The 5150-nt window shown below is 39.3% G+C and overlaps 1 long non-coding RNA gene across 1 annotated transcript; it reads left to right on the forward strand.

Moving 5' to 3' along the window:
• The first annotated feature begins 668 nt into the window (after positions 1-668).
• Positions 669-2571, forward strand: LOC140679444 (uncharacterized). Its single transcript, XR_012050862.1, has 2 exons — positions 669-796; positions 2381-2571. It is a non-coding gene; the product is annotated as an uncharacterized lncRNA (long non-coding RNA).
• Positions 2572-5150: the final 2579 nt, after the last annotated feature.

Consider the following 5150-nt stretch of genomic DNA (forward strand, 5'->3'; position numbering starts at 1 on the left):
AGGTGTTACGTGCCATGGAGCGTCAGGAGCTGATGTGGGGTCCTAGCGGCAAGTTGATCCCGGTCAGCGTCCGGCACTGCCGGCAGAGACGGAAGCAGTCCAGAAGGGCTTCTCCTAGCCGACAGGACACGTGTCTTCCTACATCTCCTCCATGTCCGTTGCGGGAAAACCGATTGCTGGCGACATTCTGTCATAACGTACACCAGGTGTGGCCAGGTGCCAATCAGTCGGGGAACAGCGCTAAGGGAGGCAAGCAGGAAACTGAACAAAAATAAGAGCGCTGACAGGAAACAAAACACAGAGGGAAAACTAAAACATGACCAAAACTGCCAGTGACAAGCCTGACAAAAAGGACCTTTTGACGAGTTCATCATGTAAGCAGGAGTAGAAGGAGAAGGAATGGGGGCGTGGCCTTGTGAGCGCCGCAGTGAACACAGCTGAGCAGACGGGAGAACAATTCTCACAAGAACTCAAATAAATGCCCTGTCAGATATCACATTTGGGGATAATTATTGCTAATGAGAGTGTTTTATATTCTTAAATGAATTAAAAAGCAAAAATTTAACATTTTTCTCAAAAGAGCTTGTGCTTGAGCAACGGTTATTTCTTTATATTTCACTATTTACATATTTACTTATTTTGAGGTAGAAACATTTGTATGATTTTAAATAGTTTTAATGGTTTTTAAATGGTTTTGATGGTTTCTGAAAGTTGGTGTGTTTTTTAATTGGTTTAATGGTTTTCATGGTTTTCATGATTTTTAAATGGTTTTTAAATGGGTTTGATGGTTGTATAGGTTTCAATGATTTTAATGGTTAAAAAGCTCCTCGGTGGCAAGGCCCCGGGGGTAGATGAGATCCGCCCGGAGTTCCTTAAGGCTCTGGATGCTGTGGGGCTGTCTTGGTTGACAAGACTCTGCAGCATCGCGTGGACATCGGGGGCGGTACCTCTGGATTGGCAGACCGGGGTGGTGGTTCCTCTCTTTAAGAAGGGGAACCGGAGGGTGTGTTCTAACTATCGTGGGATCACACTCCTCAGCCTTCCCGGTAAGGTCTATTCAGGTGTACTGGAGAGGAGGCTACGCCGGATAGTCCAACCTCGGATTCAGGAGGAACAGTGTGGTTTTCGTCCTGGTCGTGGAACTGTGGAACAGCTCTATACTCTCGGCAGGGTCCTTGAGGGTGCATGGGAGTTTGCCCAACCAGTCTACATGTGTTTTGTGGACTTGGAGAAGGCATTCGACCGTGTCCCTCGGGAAGTCCTGTGGGGAGTGCTCAGAGAGTACGGGGTATCGGACTGTCTGATTGTGGCAGTCCGCTCCCTGTATGATCAGTGCCAGAGCTTGGTCCGCATTGCCGGTAGTAAGTCGGACACGTTTCCAGTGAGGGTTGGACTCCGCCAAGGCTGCCCTTCGTCACCGATTCTGTTCATAACTTTTATGGACAGAATTTCTAGGCGCAGTCAAGGCGTTGAGGGGATCTGGTTTGGTGGCTGCAGGATTAGGCCTCTGCTTTTTGCAGATGATGTGGTCCTGGCGAGGATCTTCAGCTCTCACTGGATCGGTTCGCAGCTGAGTGTGAAGCGACTGGGATGAGAATCAGCACCTCCAAGTCCGAGTCCATGGTTCTCGCCCGGAAAAGGGTGGAGTGCCATCTCCGGGTTGGGGAGGAGATCTTGCCCCAAGTGGAGGAGTTCAAGTACCTCGGAGTCTTGTTCACGAGTGGGGGAAGAGTGGATCGTGAGATCGACAGGCGGATCGGTGCGGCGTCTTCAGTAATGCGGACGCTGTATCGATCCGTTGTGGTGAAGAAGGAGCTGAGCCGGAAGCCAAAGCTCTCAATTTACCGGTCGATCTACGTTCCCATCCTCACCTATGGTCATGAGCTTTGGGTTATGACCGAAAGGACAAGATCACGGGTACAAGCGGCCGAAATGAGTTTCCTCCGCCGGGTGGCGGGGCTCTCCCTTAGAGATAGGGTGAGAAGCTCTGCCATCCGGGAGGAGCTCAAAGTAAAGCCGCTGCTCCTCCACATGGAGAGGAGCCAGATGAGGTGGTTCGGGCATCTGGTCAGGATGCCACCCGAACGCCTCCCTAGGGAGGTGTTTAGGGCACGTCCCACCGGTAGGAGGCCGCGGGGAAGACCCAGGACACGTTGGGAAGACTATGTCTCCCGGCTGGCCTGGGAACGCCTCGGGGTCCCACAGGAAGAGCTGGACGAAGTGGCTGGGGAGAGGGAAGTCTGGGCTTCCCTGCTTAGGCTGCTGCCCCCGCGACCCGACCTCGGATAAGCGGAAGAAGATGGATGGATGGATGGATGGATGGTTTTCATGGTTTTCATGATTTTTAAATGGTTTTTAAATGGGTTTGATGGTTGTATAGGTTTCAATGATTTTAAATAGTTTTAATGGTTTTTAAATGGTTTTGATGGTTTCTGAAAGTTGGTGTTTTTTTTAATTGGTTTAATGGTTTTCATGGTTTTCATGATTTTTAAATGGTTTTTAAATGGGTTTGATGGTTGTATAGGTTTCAATGATTTTAAATAGTTTTAATGTTTTTTAAATGGTTTTGATGGTTTCTGAAAGTTGGTGTTTTTTTTAATTGGTTTAATGGTTTTCATGGTTTTCATGATTTTTAAATGTTTTTTTAAATGGGTTTGATGGTTGTATAGGTTTCAATGATTTTAAATAGTTTTAATGGTTTTTAAATGGTTTTGATGGTTTCTGAATGTTGGTGTTTTTTTTATTGGTTTAATGGTTTTCATGGTTTTCATGGTTTTTAAATGGTTTTAATGGTTTTTAAATGGGTTTGATGGTTTCATTGTATTTTGTTTGTTTTGTTTTTTTAATGTTTTATTTGGTATTAATGGTTTTAATGTTGTATTGGCTTTAGGGTTATAATAGTTAAATGGCTTTAATGATTTTATTGGTTTTAATGGTTTTATGTGTTTTTATTAGTTTAAATTGAATGGGTGTTTATGGTTTCAATTGTTTTTAATGGTGTTAATAATTTAATATTGGTTTTGATTCATTTTAAATGGTTTTAATAATTTTGAAATGTTTCTATGGTTTTGATGGTTGTCTTGTTTTCATGGTTCTTAAATGGTTTTAATGGTGTTTAAATGGGTTTGATGGTTGTATTGTTTTCGTGGTTCTTAAATGGTTTTAATGGTGTTTAAATGGCTTTGATGGTTGTATAGTTTTCAATGATTTGAAATTATTTTAATGGTTTTTAAATGGTTTCGATGGTTTTATTGTTTTATTTGTTTTAATGTATTATTTCGTTTTTAGGTTTTAACGTTGTATTGGCTAAAATGGATTTAATGATAATTAATAATGATAATTAATAGTTTTTAGATGGGTTTGATGGTTGTATAGGTTTCAATGATTTTAAATAGTTTTAATGGTTTTTAAAAGGTTTTGATGGTTTCATTGTTTTGTTTTGTTTTGTTTTGTTTTAATGTTTTATTTGGTATTAATGGTTTTAATGTTGTATTGGCTTTAGGGTTATAATAGTTTAAATGGCTTTAATGATTGTATTGGTTTTAATGGTTTTATGTGTTTTTATTAGTTTAAATTGAATGGGTGTTAATGGTTTCAATTGTTTTTAATGGTGTTAATAATTTAATATTGGTTTTGATTCATTTTAAATGGTTTTAATAATTTTTAAATGTTTTTATGGCTTTGATGGTTGTATTGTTTTCATGGTTCTTAAATGGTTTTAATGGTGTTTAAATGGGTTTGATGGTTGTATAGTTTTCAATAATTTGAAATTATTTTATTGGTTATGATGGTTTTTTTGTTTTATTTGTTTTAATGTTTTATTTTGTTTTTAGGTTTTAACATTGTATTTGCTTAAATGGATTTAATGATCATTAATAATGAATAGTTTTTAAATGGGTTTGATGGTTGTATAGGTTTCAATGATTAACTACATTCCTCCATAAAATAAACAGCTGTGATCAATTTCTATATTACTTTAAAAAAAAAAAGAAAACATTTAATAAAGTCAAACACGAGTGAAGTGAATTATATAGCGCTGTTCTCTAGAGACTCGACACGCTTTAAATAGTGAAACCCATTTTTTACTTCTTTAAGTTATATTCAAACCAGTGTGGATGGCACTGGAAGCAGGTGGGTAAAGTGCCTTGCCCAAGGACACAATGGCAGTGACTTGGATGGCGGAAGCGGGGATCGAACACGGAACCCTCAGATTGCTGGCACGTCCGCTCTTCCAACCGAGCCACATATCGTCTCTTGTTGCCTTGTACAAATAAGTCAACGAGAGAAGCACCCGACACTTCTGTTTGCTAGAGATTTTTTATAATCGATAAAGAATCAATTCTTACAAATAAGAATCGCAATTCATTGTAAAATGGTAGATGTTTTATCCAACAAAAAAAAAGGCCAATACAACATACGTCAAAATGCCAAACATCAGTGGATCCCTACATTGGACTATAGTGCAGGGAATGTTATTCTTTATTTCACATTATCTTCCAACTATGGGGTCCACACACACACACATACACACACCCACACCCACACACACACACACACACACACACACACACACACACTCGTAGCACCCCTTGGGACCAAGCTCTCAGACAGGAGTCAGAAGGTTGAGTTGATCATTACGGCGGTCCCTGACTAAGGCTTTACACAAACTCTCCATCCCTAACATGACCCTCCTCCATTCCCCTGTGAGTGATACTTGGACACACAACCTACGTGTGTGTGTGTGTGTGTGTGTGTGTGTGTGTGTGTGTGTGTGTGTGTGTGTGTGTGTGTGTGTGTGTGTGTGTGTGTGTGTGTGAATTGGGGAAAGAGAAGATGATAATAGGAGGGTGATTACGAGGGGTGTCAGGGAAAAAAAAGATTTTTGAATGAATCGCGATTCTTATGTGTGACGATTCTTAATGTATTTTAAAAATTGATTTCAATATATATATATATATATATATATATATATATATATATATATATATATATATATATATATATACATATATATACATATATATATATATATATATATGTATATATATATATGTATATATATATATATGTATACATACATATATATACATATATACACATATGTATGTATACATATATTTGTGTGTATATGTATATATATATACATATAT

Source organism: Nerophis lumbriciformis, linkage group LG15 (assembly GCF_033978685.3).
Source record: "Nerophis lumbriciformis linkage group LG15, RoL_Nlum_v2.1, whole genome shotgun sequence".
Taxonomy (NCBI): Eukaryota; Metazoa; Chordata; class Actinopteri; order Syngnathiformes; family Syngnathidae; genus Nerophis; species Nerophis lumbriciformis.